Source organism: Pseudophryne corroboree, chromosome 4 (genome assembly GCF_028390025.1).
Source record: "Pseudophryne corroboree isolate aPseCor3 chromosome 4, aPseCor3.hap2, whole genome shotgun sequence".
NCBI classification, from domain to species: Eukaryota; Metazoa; Chordata; class Amphibia; order Anura; family Myobatrachidae; genus Pseudophryne; species Pseudophryne corroboree.
Genome location: NC_086447.1, coordinates 864,665,711 through 864,684,120, shown reverse-complemented (window position 1 = coordinate 864,684,120; position 18,410 = coordinate 864,665,711). Strand labels below are relative to the sequence as shown.

Here is an 18,410-nt window from a genome sequence, read left to right as displayed (position 1 = left end):
GTTGGGAGATCCGGTGATCACACTGAATAGATGACGTGCGCATGCGCACGGCATCTATCAGCACAAGGATGAGAGCCGGGGGCTGTCCAGCAGCTCATGGAGAGCTGAACACGCCCCCAAAATGATGAAAATGGTTGTCACGGCGATAGGCCACACCCCCTTACCGAGAGGGCAGCCCCTCTGCTCAAAACTCCACCCCTTTTTGCCCGCGGCCGCGCCTTCGGCGTGGCGTGTCCCTCTTCTAAAGGGACAAAAGTTGAGAGGTATGCTGTGTGGTCGGTGCTGCAGTCCCCTGATCCTCATAGAATTAGTGTGGCTATCATTTTAGACAGTTCTAGGCCACTGTACATCCTACTGATTGCTATATAATACAGACAGCATTCTAGGGGCTACCATGCTATACATAGAGCATCCAAGTGACTTCCATGTAATAAATACATAGAGCATCCCAATAACTGCCATATAGTACAGAGAGCATCCTAGTGACCACCATGCAATATGTTGCATATTGCATATAGGTATGACGCTGTACTCAAGGTGTGGAGCGACGGCGAAAGAGCAGGAGTAATGGACGTCATTGCTCCTCTCCCATTACCGAGGTGCGCTGTGCCAACAGCAAAATTAAACTGAGAAGCAAAACTAAAACAAGAACTTTCCGTTCTTCTATAAATCGCTCTCCCCTTACACCTGCATGGGGAAGCGAGTCTAACACTAATCGGGGGCATCCCTGTTTTCTGAGGTGCTTCACGAAACAGGGCTTTTCCCCATATATTATACTTACCCCTACGGAGTGCCGCAACGACGGCCCTGCACTGAGGACAGAAATCACTTGGAAAATGGTCGCCGCTGCCATTTCCAAGTGATTTGCGCGTGCGTACTGGAGATGTCCTTGGAAGACCTGCGCATGCCAGAGTCTACTGCTGCCGAAGAGCAGGGGGCCCACGATGGAGGCTGCACGCGGGTTCCCTCCTCTCTTATAACGCCCCTGGAATAGGCCCCTAAGACCTGTCTGCAGAGAGGGCAGATGTAAGCTTTGCATTTTGTTCATGATTATCATATTTCATAGAATGAATGACTTAGGGACTATAAATTGGCTCTGCACGGTTAGAACATTGCTTTACTGCTACAAAAAAAAAAAAAGACTGTTACTTCATTAGCTCATCGCTGTCTGGTAAATGAGCAGTGTACTGCGGTACATTTTAGGTCTAATTGTCAGAGGAGACATGCAGACAGATCTTGGAGATGGGTTAGCAGAGCGTCCTTAGAAGGCTGATGCTTTCACTATATAAGTGCTGCAATGCAGCAAGCCGGGCGAAATGAGCACTCAGAGCAGACAGGTGCAGCGTCTCTCCTGGAAAACCATTGCAGTGAATGTACTAGCAGAGTAATGTACAGCAAGGACAGCTGACTGAGTGTATTACTGCTGGGTTTCCCCCCCCCTTGTGTGGTTAATGCAGCCATGACTTGCAGATTTACTGTATGCGCTTCTTTCTGTGTCATTTAAGTATTAATGCCAAAGTCCCAGCGTAATCAGACTGATATTGCAGCTTACTGGAGAGCAGAGTAGTGTTAGGACAATACACAGCGGTGTCATTTAGCATGAAGTGAATTCACTGATGTGCTGCTACTGCAACGTGCTGCAGAGATGCCAAAACTGTGACATGAGCTAATGGTCTTGTTAAATACACATTAATCTAAGAAGAAGCTGAGGAACTAGTCCAGTTACTGTAATTGACATTAGCATCCATTGGATTGCTACTAAAGTAGATTATGGTCTTTCAGCAGAATTACTGAGCGACTGTTAACGGAATCCATGGTAAGTGTCAGGCAAGGGTTAAACAAGCAGCGCTGATAAACTTTGCGTATGAGCTCAGTGAGGACGTGATCATCCCACGTAAGACAAGGGAAGGACTGCAACCCCCCTATTTATCACATAGGGTGCACTGTTTGTCATTAGTGGTTGAGTGGCTGTGTTATGTATGTATATCGCAGGGATAACTAGTACACTTCTACTGGTTTAGGTTGCCGGCAGTGAGCTCCGATAATGTTTATTTGAGATTTGACCTGAAAGGCAACTAGTGAAGCCTCTCCAGGTATTGCTAATGCCATCTTGAGATGACTCAAACCGCTGTCCCCATAGAGGTCTATGGTGATGGCGGTAAGTGGATGATGTAAGGCAAAACAGAGGGTTTAATGGTTAGCATTACTGCCTCACAGCACTGAGGTCATGGGTTTGATTCCCACCATGGCCCTAACTGTGTGGAGTTTGTATGTTCTCTCTGTGCTTGTGTGGATTTCCTCCGGGATAAGTTATCACGTACAGGATTTAATTGAGAGAAGCTGAGAAAAGCACTTTCTCTAGTGAAAATGCCTAGTTTCTTCAACGGTATAAATAGACTGTCAATGTTATAGGAACCAGTAACCAGTATTTGTTGGAACAGGCCTCTGGTGCAATTGCTGGATTCAGGGCTAGGAGGATGTTAAAAATGGAGAAAAAATAATAATTTGCATCTTGGCTGCAGCTGGGACAGACAGATTTAAAGTAGAGAAAGAGCGTGTCCTAGATCAGTGGTTCTCAAACATTGGTCTGCCATGATACACGGGAGAGTGAAATCCACATACGGGTGTGGTATAGCAAATTCACAGTGACCATGTCAACATTCATAATTTCTACCTGGATGATATGTCGTCATGATGAACTGGCCCCATTCGCTAATGGCGGTGGGCCTGAATTCTGCCAGATTCAGGTCCTGCCAATCAGAGCAGGCTACTTAATACATAAAGGCGCTAAGAAGCTGGTTGCGTCTTGCTGTTGCTAAATTTGAGATGGCCTCTTTGAGTCATCTTGGTCAGAGAGGGAATCGGAAAGAGCTCCTGAAGACTAAAGCAGCAGAGAGAAGACGTTGGAAGTCCTGGAGGGTGGTGGCTATTATTAAGACAAAAGTGCCACCAGAAATGGGGTCAGTCAAGAATTAGGAAGCCCTAAGACAATGCCAGCCATTGCTCTTCAGGTGAAGGCTACTGGAAGCACTGAGGTGGTGGAGATTAGTGAAGACTACCAGAAGTATGGAGGTGGTGGGCTTCTGGTAGTTACATCTGAGATGGGCGAAGACCACACATTCGGCATTCAGCCGAAGACTACAGGACTGTTAAGTCCAATACAGTCAACTCACTAGACCACCAGGGTCGAGTATAAGGCCCATGGTCATGGTCAGGCTTTAGGGCTGTGGTGTTGTAGGTGGGCACTAGGCCTGGGAGGCATAAGGGAACCATAGGCCCAGTAGCTTTCAAAAGGCCCACTGTTAAGGCGGCCCACAGGCCCATGCTGCAGAAGGGCACTAGGTAGGGAAGTAGCTAGAAATTTGTGGGCCCCATAGCAAAATATAAAGGGCCCCTAATACTTCTAGAGAGACACCCCTCGCCACAGCGCACCACCAGAGATTTTTATACATTGACCACTGGATAAACTGACCCACACATGCCTACTCTCCAAGAATGCCCAGAAAAACAGGCAAGTCTCACAAGTGAAAAAGGCAGGGTGGCTTGATGGCGGGATTTGCTGTGAACTGCGCCATTGTGGCCTTGTCCCTGCTTTGAAAGGCCGGTAATTACGGCATTGTGTAGCAGTGCTGCCATGCCCCCCGCACCACCCACTTGTCTGCACCAACCCATCTGCACCTCACACCTATTTTTTATGTTAAATGATTTTTAGCTACTGATTCTTGTGAGGCTTCCCCATATTCTGTAAAAGGTTTATCTCTGGCGATAGCGCTATTATTGACGACGGTAGCCCTTTAAAGTGAGGGGGTTATAAAATAGCTTCCCATTTTAAGGGACAATTGTGTTTTTGGTGAGTTTGCCCTAAATGTAATGCATTATTTAAAATACTGGTTTTGCCTACTAGCTAATTTCGACTTTATATATTTAGTGGTTAATTCTCCAAAAACACCCCAATCCCTTAAACCTGGAAGGAACCATTACATAATCCCCTTAATCATTTATTACAGGAAAATTGTGCTTACCTGCAATCTTTAGGTTCATTTTTGTGGCGTTGAACACAATCTTGTCCCTGTTCGCCCATGCCACATCTGATCAGCAGCCACCAACCTCTGAGGAGGGGGCAAAGAAAGGCACAGTCAGAGATGGGGAGAGGAGGTCATAGGAACACATGGGTAAAGAGGGTCAGAGGAGCATATGGAAAGGGAGTCAAAGGAACACATGGGGAGGGAGAGGGCAGATGCCCTCATGGGGAAGAGTGTCAGAGGAACACTTGGGGAGGTAGTGCACAGTGGCACTCCCATAAAAGTACTCCTGATTCATGAAAGTAGGTGAAAGAGGAGAATTAAGGAGAGTTGGGGGTGGGAACACATGTGAAGGAGAGCTATGGTGGTAGAGGTGGCCTCCAGTGCAAACAGAAGCAGCACAAGCCTTGTATCAGTAGAGCATACTTACCTACTTTTTTCCCTTCTCTCCGGGAGATACCAGGAAAGGAAAAGCAGGTGGGCAGCAAAAGGAAGGGGGGGGGAAGGGGAGTCAAGTCAATTGCATCCTTAGGCCCCACCCACTGGATGGGAAAATACCGTGACTGGACAATATTTGTATAGGGGTGGAGCTTCAATGACGCGATTAGCAAATAATTGCGTCATTAGGCCCCGCCGGTTCCGTTATTTCACCCTATTTAGCTCCCCATTCTGCCCACTTCCCTAGGAAGTAGGCAGAATGCGGGAGGGGTGCCCACTCTTCCTGGGCTGCAGGAGGCTACCCGAAAAACTGGGTGTCTTCCACAGAATCTGGGAGAGTAGGTAAGTATGGAGTGGAGGGCTGGGGAAGTTGCTGCTGATCAGTCTTACAGAGGAGTGCTGGGGTAGTTGCTGTTGATTGTGCTGATGAAGTGTACCTGCAACCAATGCTATTTTTCTAAGAAAATAGGTTTAGGAACCCTGGGGGCGGGGCAGAGTGGGTGGGGATGTGGGCGGAGCTACCACTGGGGTGGGGGCATCAACTGGCGCAGAAATCAATTTAAGAAAAAAAAACTTTCAGTTTGGGCTGTGGAGGTGGGTGTTATGTTAATGTATTGCATAAAAGCCTGATCCACATACAATATATTGAAAAAGCCAGCTCCACATACAATACATTGAAAAAAAAAAAACAGATCCACATACAATACATTTAAAAATCCAGATCCATACCCAGAAAAGCAAGACACATACTAAGGGGGAAATTTACTAAGGTGGGAGATTTTTAGAACTAGTGATGTTGCCCATAGCAACCAATCAGATTATATCTATTATCTGCTAGAAGCAGCTGGATAAATGGTAAGTAGAATCTGATTGGTTGCCATGGGCAACATCACCAGTTATAAAAATCTCCCACCTTAGTAAATTTACCCCTAAGTATGTTTTTTGGCTGTCTCATATAATTAGAGGTCAGAATGTCTGATTGTTTGGTGTTACTCCAACTCCCTCCCCCCATGTGTCACTCCAACTCCCTGCTGTATCACTCCAGCTCCTGACACATGACAGACTTGTCTCCCCTTGCTGTCAGGCCTGTGGATGGGCAGTTTTGGAACGCCGTTCCCGATTACATCATTTTACAAAAGACCTTCAGGAACTGCATTTTGGTGCATTTCGGCTGAAAAATAGCCCTGCCTGTGCCTAATCATCAGTTTGAAGCAGGGATTTGCAGCGCCTGTGGTCCTGACAACATAACCTACTTTCTCCAACACACCAGATGCTACGCCCAGGATCATGACAGCCGGGATCCCGGCCGCTGGTAAAAGGTATGTATTCCAGTAAGACATTGCATCCCCTCAGTCAGGCCATTAAAGCATACTTGCCTACTCTGCCAGAACCTGCTGTAGACTCTAGAGATGAGCGGGTTCGGTTTCTCTGAATCCGAACCCGCCAGAACTTCATGTTTTTTTTCACGGGTCCGAGCGACTCGGATCTTCCCGCCTTGCTCGGTTAACCCGAGCGCGCCCGAACGTCATCATGACGCTGTCGGATTCTCGCGAGGCTCGGATTCTATCGCGAGACTCGGATTCTATATAAGGAGCCGCGCGTCGCCGCCATTTTCACACGTGCATTGAGATTGATAGGGAGAGGACGTGGCTGGCGTCCTCTCCGTTTAGAATTAGAATAGATTAGAGAGACACTTGATTTACTAATTTTGGGGAGCATTAGGAGTACTCAGTAGTGTACAGTGCAGAGTTTTGCTGATAGTGACCAGTGACCACCACTTTTATTTATAATCCGTTCTCTGCCTGAAAAAAGCGATACACAGCACACAGTGACTCAGTCACATACCATATCTGTGTGCACTGCTCAGGCTCAGGCCAGTGTGCTGCATCATCTATTATCTATATATAATATTATATATATCTGTCTGACTGCTCAGCTCACACAGCTTATAATTGTGGGGGAGACTGGGGAGCACTACTGCAGTGCCAGTTATAGGTTATAGCAGGAGCCAGGAGTACATAATATATTATATAGTGAGTGACCACCAGACACACAGTGTAGTTTATTTAATATATCCGTTCTCTGCCTGAAAAAAGCGATACACACAGTGACTCAGTCAGTCACATACCATATCTGTGTGCACTGCTCAGGCTCAGGCCAGTGTGCTGCATCATCTATATATATTATATATCTGTCTGACTGCTCAGCTCACACAGCTTATAATTGTGGGGGAGACTGAGGAGCACTACTGCAGTGCCAGTTATAGGTTATAGCAGGAGCCAGGAGTACATAATATTATATTAAAATTAAACAGTGCACACTTTTGCTGCAGGAGTGCCACTGCCAGTGTGACTAGTGACCAGTGACCTGACCACCAGTATATAATATTAGTAGTATACTATCTCTTTATCAACCAGTCTATATTAGCAGCAGACACAGTACAGTGCGGTAGTTCACGGCTGTGGCTACCTCTGTGTCGGCACTCGGCAGCCCGTCCATAATTGTATATACCACCTAACCGTGGTTTTTTTTTCTTTCTTTATACATACATACTAGTTACGAGTATACTATCTCTTTATCAACCAGTCTATATATTAGCAGCAGACACAGTACAGTGCGGTAGTTCACGGCTGTGGCTACCTCTGTGTCGGCACTCGGCAGCCCGTCCATAATTGTATATACCACCTAACCGTGGTTTTTTTTTCTTTCTTTATACATACATACTAGTTACGAGTATACTATCTCTTTATCAACCAGTCTATATATTAGCAGCAGACACAGTACAGTGCGGTAGTTCACGGCTGTGGCTACCTCTGTGTCGGCACTCGGCAGCCCGTCCATAATTGTATATACCACCTAACCGTGGTTTTTTTTTCTTTCTTTATACATACATACTAGTTACGAGTATACTATCTCTTTATCAACCAGTCTATATATTAGCAGCAGACACAGTACAGTGCGGTAGTTCACGGCTGTGGCTACCTCTGTGTCGGCACTCGGCAGCCCGTCCATAATTGTATATACCACCTAACCGTGGTTTTTTTTTCTTTCTTTATACATTCATACTAGTTACGAGTATACTATCTCTTTATCAACCAGTCTATATATTAGCAGCAGACACAGTACAGTGCGGTAGTTCACGGCTGTGGCTACCTCTGTGTCGGCACTCGGCAGCCCGTCCATAATTGTATATACCACCTAACCGTGGTTTTTTTTTCTTTCTTTATACATACATACTAGTTACGAGTATACTATCTCTTTATCAACCAGTCTATATATTAGCAGCAGACACAGTACAGTGCGGTAGTTCACGGCTGTGGCTACCTCTGTGTCGGCACTCGGCAGCCCGTCCATAATTGTATATACCACCTAACCGTGGTTTTTTTTTCTTTCTTTATACATACATACTAGTTACGAGTATACTATCTCTTTATCAACCAGTCTATATATTAGCAGCAGACACAGTACAGTGCGGTAGTTCACGGCTGTGGCTACCTCTGTGTCGGCACTCGGCAGCCCGTCCATAATTGTATACTAGTATCCAATCCATCCATCTCCATTGTTTACCTGAGGTGCCTTTTAGTTGTGCCTATTAAAATATGGAGAACAAAAATGTTGAGGTTCCAAAATTAGGGAAAGATCAAGATCCACTTCCACCTCGTGCTGAAGCTGCTGCCACTAGTCATGGCCGAGACGATGAAATGCCAGCAACGTCGTCTGCCAAGGCCGATGCCCAATGGCATAGTACAGAGCATGTCAAAACCAAAACACCAAATATCAGTAAAAAAAGGACTCCAAAACCTAAAATAAAATTGTCGGAGGAGAAGCGTAAACTTGCCAATATGCCATTTACCACACGGAGTGGCAAGGAACGGCTGAGGCCCTGGCCTATGTTCATGGCTAGTGGTTCAGCTTCACATGAGGATGGAAGCACTCAGCCTCTCGCTAGAAAACTGAAAAGACTCAAGCTGGCAAAAGCACCGCAAAGAACTGTGCGTTCTTTGAAATCCCAAATCCACAAGGAGAGTCCAATTGTGTCGGTTGCGATGCCTGACCTTCCCAACACTGGACGTGAAGAGCATGCGCCTTCCACCATTTGCACGCCCCCTGCAAGTGCTGGAAGGAGCACCCGCAGTCCAGTTCCTGATAGTCAGATTGAAGATGTCAGTGTTGAAGTACACCAGGATGAGGAGGATATGGGTGTTGCTGGCGCTGGGGAGGAAATTGACCAGGAGGATTCTGATGGTGAGGTGGTTTGTTTAAGTCAGGCACCCGGGGAGACACCTGTTGTCCGTGGGAGGAATATGGCCGTTGACATGCCAGGTGAAAATACCAAAAAAATCAGCTCTTCGGTGTGGAGGTATTTCACCAGAAATGCGGACAACAGGTGTCAAGCCGTGTGTTCCCTTTGTCAAGCTGTAATAAGTAGGGGTAAGGACATTAACCACCTCGGAACATCCTCCCTTATACGTCACCTGCAGCGCATTCATAATAAGTCAGTGACAAAACTTTGGGTGACAGCGGAAGCAGTCCACTGACCAGTAAATCCCTTCCTCTTGTAACCAAGCTCACGCAAACCACCCCACCAACTCCCTCAGTGTCAATTTCCTCCTTCCCCAGGAATGCCAATAGTCCTGCAGGCCATGTCACTGGCAATTCTGACGAGTCCTCTCCTGCCTGGGATTCCTCCGATGCATCCTTGCGTGTAACGCCTACTGCTGCTGGCGCTGCTGTTGTTGCCGCTGGGAGTCGATGGTCATCCCAGAGGGGAAGTCGTAAGCCCACTTGTACTACTTCCAGTAAGCAATTGACTGTTCAACAGTCCTTTGCGAGGAAGATGAAATATCACAGCAGTCATCCTACTGCAAAGCGGATAACTGAGTCCTTGACAACTATGTTGGTGTTAGACGTGCGTCCGGTATCCGCCGTTAGTTCACAGGGAACTAGACAATTTATTGAGGCAGTGTGCCCCCGTTACCAAATACCATCTAGGTTCCACTTCTCTAGGCAGGCGATACCGAGAATGTACACGGACGTCAGAAAAAGACTCACCAGTGTCCTAAAAAATGCAGTTGTACCCAATGTCCACTTAACCACGGACATGTGGACAAGTGGAGCAGGGCAGGGTCAGGACTATATGACTGTGACAGCCCACTGGGTAGATGTATGGACTCCCGCCGCAAGAACAGCAGCGGCGGCACCAGTAGCAGCATCTCGCAAACGCCAACTCTTTCCTAGGCAGGCTACGCTTTGTATCACCGCTTTCCAGAATACGCACACAGCTGAAAACCTCTTACGGCAACTGAGGAAGATCATCGCGGAATGGCTTACCCCAATTGGACTCTCCTGTGGATTTGTGGCATCGGACAACGCCAGCAATATTGTGTGTGCATTAAATATGGGCAAATTCCAGCACGTCCCATGTTTTGCACATACCTTGAATTTGGTGGTGCAGAATTTTTTAAAAAACGACAGGGGCGTGCAAGAGATGCTGTCGGTGGCCAGAAAAATTGCGGGACACTTTCGGCGTACAGGCACCACGTACAGAAGACTGGAGCACCACCAAAAACTACTGAACCTGCCCTGCCATCATCTGAAGCAAGAAGTGGTAACGAGGTGGAATTCAACCCTCTATATGCTTCAGAGGTTGGAGGAGCAGCAAAAGGCCATTCAAGCCTATACAATTGAGCACGATATAGGAGATGGAATGCACCTGTCTCAAGTGCAGTGGAGAATGATTTCAACGTTGTGCAAGGTTCTGATGCCCTTTGAACTTGCCACACGTGAAGTCAGTTCAGACACTGCCAGCCTGAGTCAGGTCATTCCCCTCATCAGGCTTTTGCAGAAGAAGCTGGAGGCATTGAAGAAGGAGCTAAAAGGGAGCGATTCCGCTAGGCATGTGGGACTTGTGGATGCAGCCCTTAATTCGCTTAACAAGGATTCACGGGTGGTCAATCTGTTGAAATCAGAGCACTACATTTTGGCCACCGTGCTCGATCCTAGATTTAAAGCCTACCTTGGATCTCTCTTTCCGGCAGACACAGGTCTGCTGGGGTTGAAAGACCTGCTGGTGACAAAATTGTCAAGTCAAGCGGAACGCGACCTGTCAACATCTCCTCCTTCACATTCTCCCGCAACTGGGGGTGCGAGGAAAAGGCTCAGAATTCCGAGCCCACCCGCTGGCGGTGATGCAGGGCAGTCTGGAGCGACTGCTGATGCTGACATCTGGTCCGGACTGAAGGACCTGACAACGATTACGGACATGTCGTCTACTGTCACTGCATATGATTCTCTCAACATTGATAGAATGGTGGAGGATTATATGAGTGACCGCATCCAAGTAGGCACGTCACACAGTCCGTACTTATACTGGCAGGAAAAAGAGGCAATTTGGAGGCCCTTGCACAAACTGGCTTTATTCTACCTAAGTTGCCCTCCCACAAGTGTGTACTCCGAAAGAGTGTTTAGTGCCGCCGCTCACCTTGTCAGCAATCGGCGTACGAGGTTACATCCAGAAAATGTGGAGAAGATGATGTTCATTAAAATGAATTATAATCAATTCCTCCGCGGAGACATTGACCAGCAGCAATTGCCTCCACAAAGTACACAGGGAGCTGAGATGGTGGATTCCAGTGGGGACGAATTGATAATCTGTGAGGAGGGGGATGTACACGGTGATATATCGGAGGGTGAAGATGAGGTGGACATCTTGCCTCTGTAGAGCCAGTTTGTGCAAGGAGAGATTAATTGCTTCTTTTTTGGGGGGGGTCCAAACCAACCCGTCATATCAGTCACAGTCGTGTGGCAGACCCTGTCACTGAAATGATGGGTTGGTTAAAGTGTGCATGTCCTGTTTTGTTTATACAACATAAGGGTGGGTGGGAGGGCCCAAGGACAATTCCATCTTGCACCTCTTTTTTCTTTTCTTTTTCTTTGCATCATGTGCTGATTGGGGAGGGTTTTTTTGGAAGGGACATCCTGCGTGACACTGCAGTGCCACTCCTAGATGGGCCCGGTGTTTGTGTCGGCCACTAGGGTCGCTAATCTTACTCACACAGTCAGCTACCTCATTGCGCCTCTTTTTTTCTTTGCGTCATGTGCTGTTTGGGGAGGGTTTTTTGGAAGGGACATCCTGCGTGACACTGCAGTGCCACTCCTAGATGGGCCCGGTGTTTGTGTCGGCCACTAGGGTCGCTAATCTTACTCACACAGCTACCTCATTGCGCCTCTTTTTTTCTTTGCGTCATGTGCTGTTTGGGGAGGGTTTTTTGGAAGGGACATCCTGCGTGACACTGCAGTGCCACTCCTAGATGGGCCCGGTGTTTGTGTCGGCCACTAGGGTCGCTAATCTTACTCACACAGCTACCTCATTGCGCCTCTTTTTTTCTTTGCGTCATGTGCTGTTTGGGGAGGGTTTTTTGGAAGGGACATCCTGCGTGACACTGCAGTGCCACTCCTAGATGGGCCCGGTGTTTGTGTCGGCCACTAGGGTCGCTAATCTTACTCACACAGCTACCTCATTGCGCCTCTTTTTTTCTTTGCGTCATGTGCTGTTTGGGGAGGGTTTTTTGGAAGGGACATCCTGCGTGACACTGCAGTGCCACTCCTAGATGGGCCCGGTGTTTGTGTCGGCCACTAGGGTCGCTAATCTTACTCACACAGCTACCTCATTGCGCCTCTTTTTTTCTTTGCGTCATGTGCTGTTTGGGGAGGGTTTTTTGGAAGGGACATCCTGCGTGACACTGCAGTGCCACTCCTAGATGGGCCCGGTGTTTGTGTCGGCCACTAGGGTCGCTAATCTTACTCACACAGCTACCTCATTGCGCCTCTTTTTTTCTTTGCGTCATGTGCTGTTTGGGGAGGGTTTTTTGGAAGGGACATCCTGCGTGACACTGCAGTGCCACTCCTAGATGGGCCCGGTGTTTGTGTCGGCCACTAGGGTCGCTAATCTTACTCACACAGCTACCTCATTGCGCCTCTTTTTTTCTTTGCGTCATGTGCTGTTTGGGGAGGGTTTTTTTGGAAGGGCCATCCTGCGTGACACTGCAGTGCCACTCCTAGATGGGCCCGGTGTTTGTGTCGGCCACTAGGGTCGCTAATCTTACTCACACAGCTACCTCATTGCGCCTCTTTTTTTCTTTGCGTCATGTGCTGTTTGGGGAGGGTTTTTTGGAAGGGCCATCCTGCGTGACACTGCAGTGCCACTCCTAGATGGGCCCGGTGTTTGTGTCGGCCACTAGGGTCGCTAATCTTACTCACACAGCTACCTCATTGCGCCTCTTTTTTTCTTTGCGTCATGTGCTGTTTGGGGAGGGTTTTTTGGAAGGGACATCCTGCGTGACACTGCAGTGCCACTCCTAGATGGGCCCGGTGTTTGTGGCGGCCACTAGGGTCGCTAATCTTACTCACACAGCTACCTCATTGCGCCTCTTTTTTTCTTTGCGTCATGTGCTGTTTGGGGAGGGTTTTTTGGAAGGGACATCCTGCGTGACACTGCAGTGCCACTCCTAGATGGGCCCGGTGTTTGTGTCGGCCACTAGGGTCGCTAATCTTACTCACACAGCTACCTCATTGCGCCTCTTTTTTTCTTTGCGTCATGTGCTGTTTGGGGAGGGTTTTTTGGAAGGGACATCCTGCGTGACACTGCAGTGCCACTCCTAGATGGGCCCGGTGTTTGTGTCGGCCACTAGGGTCGCTAATCTTACTCACACAGCTACCTCATTGCGCCTCTTTTTTTTCTTTGCGTCATGTGCTGTTTGGGGAGGGTTTTTTGGAAGGGCCATCCTGCGTGACACTGCAGTGCCACTCCTAGATGGGCCCGGTGTTTGTGTCGGCCACTAGGGTCGCTAATCTTACTCACACAGCTACCTCATTGCGCCTCTTTTTTTCTTTGCGTCATGTGCTGTTTGGGGAGGGTTTTTTGGAAGGGACATCCTGCGTGACACTGCAGTGCCACTCCTAGATGGGCCCGGTGTTTGTGTCGGCCACTAGGGTCGCTTATCTTACTCACACAGCGACCTCGGTGCAAATTTTAGGACTAAAAATAATATTGTGAGGTGTGAGGTATTCAGAATAGACTGAAAATGAGTGTAAATTATGGTTTTTGAGTTAATAATACTTTGGGATCAAAATGACCCCCAAATTCTATGATTTAAGCTGTTTTTTAGTGTTTTTTGAAAAAAACACCCGAATCCAAAACACACCCGAATCCGACAAAAAAAATTCGGTGAGGTTTTGCCAAAACGCGGTCGAACCCAAAACACGGCCGCGGAACCGAACCCAAAACCAAAACACAAAACCCGAAAAATTTCAGGCGCTCATCTCTAGTAGACCCGTGATATTTTGGGTGGTCCCCCACATGCCTGGAAGAGTGGTCGCCCCTCCTGCATTCTGCCCACTTCCTAGTGAATAGCATACTTGCCTACCCTCCCGGAATGGCCGGGAGGCTCCTGAAAATCGGGTGACCCTCCCGGCCCCCCGGAAAGGTGGGCAAGCCTCCCGCTTTCCCCCTCGGCCGCCCGCAGCAGAGAACAAGTGGGCGGCCCGAGGGGGTCCGATGACGCGATTTGCGCTGAATCGCGTCATCGTAGCGCCGCCCCCCGCTATGCAGCGGCTTGTTTCTCGGCACAGCACAGCAGGGGGCGGAGTCATGATGACACGACCCTGATGTTACGCCCCATCCTGCTGCCGGCCACGCCCCCAGACCGCCTATCCTGTGCTGGCCACGCCCCCCATACACCTACAATGCTGCCTCCTCCCGGAAGAGGAGGCAGCAAAGTAGGTAACTATGGTGAATAGAGAGATTAATGCAGTAAATCTGCGCTCTGTCACGTCAGCATAGGACGGGGACTAGTGACGCGATTCTATTATAATCGCATCATTGCAGCCCCATCCCCTATTCAAATCTGCGCACTTTCCCATGAGGGGGTGGAGCCTGATGATGAGACTAGTCTGGCCCCGCCCATCACCACCCACATGCTTCTGCTTTCCTGGCTTCTCCTGGAGAGAGGAAACTTTCAGTGTCTGCAAGTATGCATCAAAGGCAGGCTGGGGTGAGCCGCTGCATCTCCCTCAGGGCCAGATGTACTAAGCTTGAAAAGTGATAAATATCACTGTGATAAAGCACCAGCCAATCGGCTCCTAACTGTAATTATCAAACACAGCCTGTGACATGGCAGTTAGGAGCCGATTGGCTGGTGCTTTATCACAGTGATATCACTTTTCAGGCTTAGTACATCTCCCCCTCAGTCAGCCCATTAATGTTAAGCTGTTGGTAAGGTACCTGCTTGTGTGTATTATCTGGTTCTGTAACTTTACTGTTGCTTTGTTTTGTAACTGGTAGTGCATTGTTTGGGTAAATGTATTGTTGGGGAGTCTAAGGGGTAAGTTTACTAAGATGGGAGTTCTAATTAAGATGGGATGTTGCCAGAGCCGGCGCTAACCGCTCAGCAGCTCCTGCAAAGCAGGGAGGCGCTGGTCGGAAGAGGCGCTCTCCCCGCTCTGCTGTTGCTGCTGGCTCCTGGTTGCCGCTGCGTCTGTCACAATGTATGACAGACGCAGGCAACGTGAAGTGCGGCTCCGGCTCCCTCCCTCCAGTTTCCACCACCTCCTCATGGCCGTGGCTTGGGGGGCACGTCACCTGGGCGCCTCATAGGAGAGGGCTCCCCTCCCTATGCAGCAGCCGTCGAGATGAAACTGAACATACACTACATCTCCCAGCAGCCCTTGCTGCGGGGAGCTGTAGTTTACTTTCAGTTTCATCTTTGCAGTGATCAGCTGAACAGGATTGAGGGGGCAGAGGTAGGGGACAAGTTACCCCAGCCTTTCCCCACTCCCCTCTTCCCCCCAATGCCATTAATCATGGCAGTGCACTCTAAACTAAGAAGATACTTGAGGTCCGGAAAGGGGGCGGTGCTAGACGGCACTGTACTTCACAGTGCCTTGTTGCCAGCAGCATGGGAGAATGGAGGGAATGTGAGCAGCAGCATAACCAAAACAGTGAGTAGTGTTCACTCTAGGATTTTTTTAGGGCAGGGTGCTGATCACGGGGAGGGCACATTTTTCATTCGTGAGGGCACATTTTTCATTCGTGAGGGCACATTTTTAAGTTAGAAGGGCCAAATCAGGTACATACTATAATGCTTGGTGCTCCCATTCCTATAGGTGAAAGCATGGACAGTGCGCGCCGGAGGCGTGCAGCAAAAATTTAGGGGAGTTGTTTCGTGGGGAAGGGGCGTGACCACATAATAGTACCAAATCACATTATACCACACAATAGTGCTGCTTATACACATTGCACCAGGTAGAACCTCCTATACACACTGCGCCAGGTAGAGCACGTTATACATATTGCGCCAGATAGAGCACGTTATACACATTGCACCAGGTAGAACCTCCTATACACACTGCGGCAGGTAGAGCACGTTATACATATTGCGCCAGGTAGAGCACGTTATACACATTGCACCAGGTAGAACCTCCTATACACACTGCGCCAGGTAGAGCACGTTATACATATTGCGCCAGATAGAGCACGTTATACACATTGCACTAGGTAGAACCTCCTATACACACTGCGCCAGGTAGAGCACGTTATACATATTGCGCCAGGTAGAGCACGTTATACACATTGCGCCAGGTAGAGCACGTTATACACATTGCACCAGGTAGAGCACGTTATACACATTGCACCAGGTAGAACCTCCTATACACACTGCGCCAGGTAGAGCACGTTATACATATTGCGCCAGATAGAGCACGTTATACACATTGCACCAGGTAGAACCTCCTATACACACTGCGGCAGGTAGAGCACTGAGGCACACTGCACCAGGGAGAGAACACTGAGGCACACTGCACTAGGGAGAGAACACTGAGGCACACTGCACTAGGGAGAGAACGCTGAGGCACACTGCACTAGGGAGAGAACGCTGAGGCACACTGCACTAGGGAGAGAACACTGAGGCACACTGCACCAGGGAGAGAACACTGAGGCACACTGCACCAGGGAGAGAACACTGAGGCACATTGCACCAGGGAGAGAACACTGAGGCACATTGCACCAGGGAGAGAACACTGAGGCACACTGTAACAGGGAGAGAACACTAGGAGGAAGGGGAGGACGGGCACAGGGCAGATGCAGAGCGGCACTCACAGTTGCGGAGGAAAGCGCTGTGCCGGGTCAGCGGGGTCGGTCTCTTGATGCTGACGGCGGAGCCCAGGTCAGCGCGCAGCGCCATGGTGAGGGGGAATCAAACCATGCCGGAGGACTGGCGGGAGACACCGCAGGCTCTGATTGGCTGCTCCTCCCCACTGCACGCTGGCCCTGTCTCCGCCTTCAGCTGAGAGCTATCAGCGCGGCGGGGGGGAGAAGTGCCAGCGCGGCGGGGGGGAGAAGTGCCAGCGCGGCGGGGGGGAGAAGTGACAGCGCGGCAGGGGAAAGAAGTGACAGCGCGGCGGGGGAAAGAAGTGACAGCGCGGCGGGGGGAGAAGAGCAGTCCTTAGCAGGGCGGCAGGGCGGGCACAAACGGGCAGGGCGGCATTCTGTCACTCAAAAAAGGGGCAGGGCGCAGCGCCCTGCAAAAGAAGCTTAGAGTGAACACTAAGTGAGTATGACTCAGGGAAGGGCACTGTATGTGTGTGTGACTGCTATAAGTGTGTATAAATGTTTGCTTGTATGTGACTGTATGTGAATAGGTGTGTGACTACATAGCTGTATGTGTGCTGGTATGTCACTGTATGTATATGTGTCACTATATATGTACTTATACAGGTGTGTGATTATATGTATGTATGTGAGCGTGTATGTTTTTAGGTGTGTGACAGCATGTATTTGTATAGGTGTGTGATTTCATGTATGTATCAATGTATGGGTTATTATTGTATACCCCTTTTACACCGCCAACTAGGAACACGGGTTATTGGACATGAGCGTGCATAACCGATGTTGCTGGTTGGTGTAAAAGGGCCCAGTTGGAATAATCCGGGTCGATTGACCTGGTATTCCAACTCCAGGTAGCTTGCAGGGTTGAACACGGGTTCAACACGGCACACTGTGCTGTGCAAACGGGAGCCGGGTCGATGCAACTCGGCTCCTGTTCACAGTGTATGTACAGGCAGCGCTTGGAGATCATGTGATCTCAAAGTGCCGCCCCCGCTGCGTCACAGGCAATGTCACCAACCCGGCAGTATGCCAAGTTGGAATCTGCGGTGGGAAAAGGGCCTGAGGCGGGTCGCACCCGGGAAGCATCCGTGTCAGGCTCCCAGGTGCAATCCACCTCAGATGATATAACAGAGGTTTTATTTTATCTTTATCCGTAGCCCAAATAAATAAAAAATACAAGTAAAAAGAGTGAAAATGCCTAGCTATCCCCTGTGCCCTCGTGGATTTTATACACACATATACACACACACACTTAAATGGGGGGGGGGGGGCAACAAGTTAATGGCTTACCCCAGGTGACAATACTCCTGTTTTTGGCCCTGCCCTCCTCCCCACTGCACTTTAGGCAGCGGCGCCGGCAGCACTCTCCCGCACAGAGCTGGTGCTCTCCAGCTCAGCAGCGTGAAGCGCGGCTCCGGCTTGGTCCCTCCGGCTCCCTCCCTCCTCCCCACTTCACTTTAGGCAGTGGCGCCGGCAGCACTCTCCACGGATCTGTGTGCGGTATGTACCACCTCTATCTCCCCTCTGGTTTACTTAAGTGTAAGGTTCATTAATTGTTGCACTACTTCTGTGAGCATTCTGTGTGGCACTAGTACTGTGGACATTGTGTGGCATGACTACTGTGGACGTTGTGTGGCACTAGTACTATGGGTGCTCTGTGGATCACTACTGCTGTTGGCATTATGTGTGGCACGTCTACTGTGGGTGCTCTGTGGGGCACTACTGCTGTGGCCGCTCTGTGTGGCATGACTACTGTGGGCACTCTGTGTGTCACGACTACTGTGGGC

General features: G+C 49.3%; 1 long non-coding RNA gene across 1 annotated transcript in view; it reads left to right on the top strand.

The window, feature by feature from the left end:
- The first annotated feature begins 902 nt into the window (after positions 1-902).
- The window catches only part of LOC134910551 (uncharacterized), a 153,961-nt gene continuing 136,453 nt past the window's right edge, over positions 903-18,410 (top strand). Inside the window, exon 1 of the long non-coding RNA XR_010176231.1 lies at positions 903-1,026. This is a non-coding gene — a long non-coding RNA (uncharacterized LOC134910551). The remainder of the gene's footprint in view (positions 1,027-18,410) is intronic.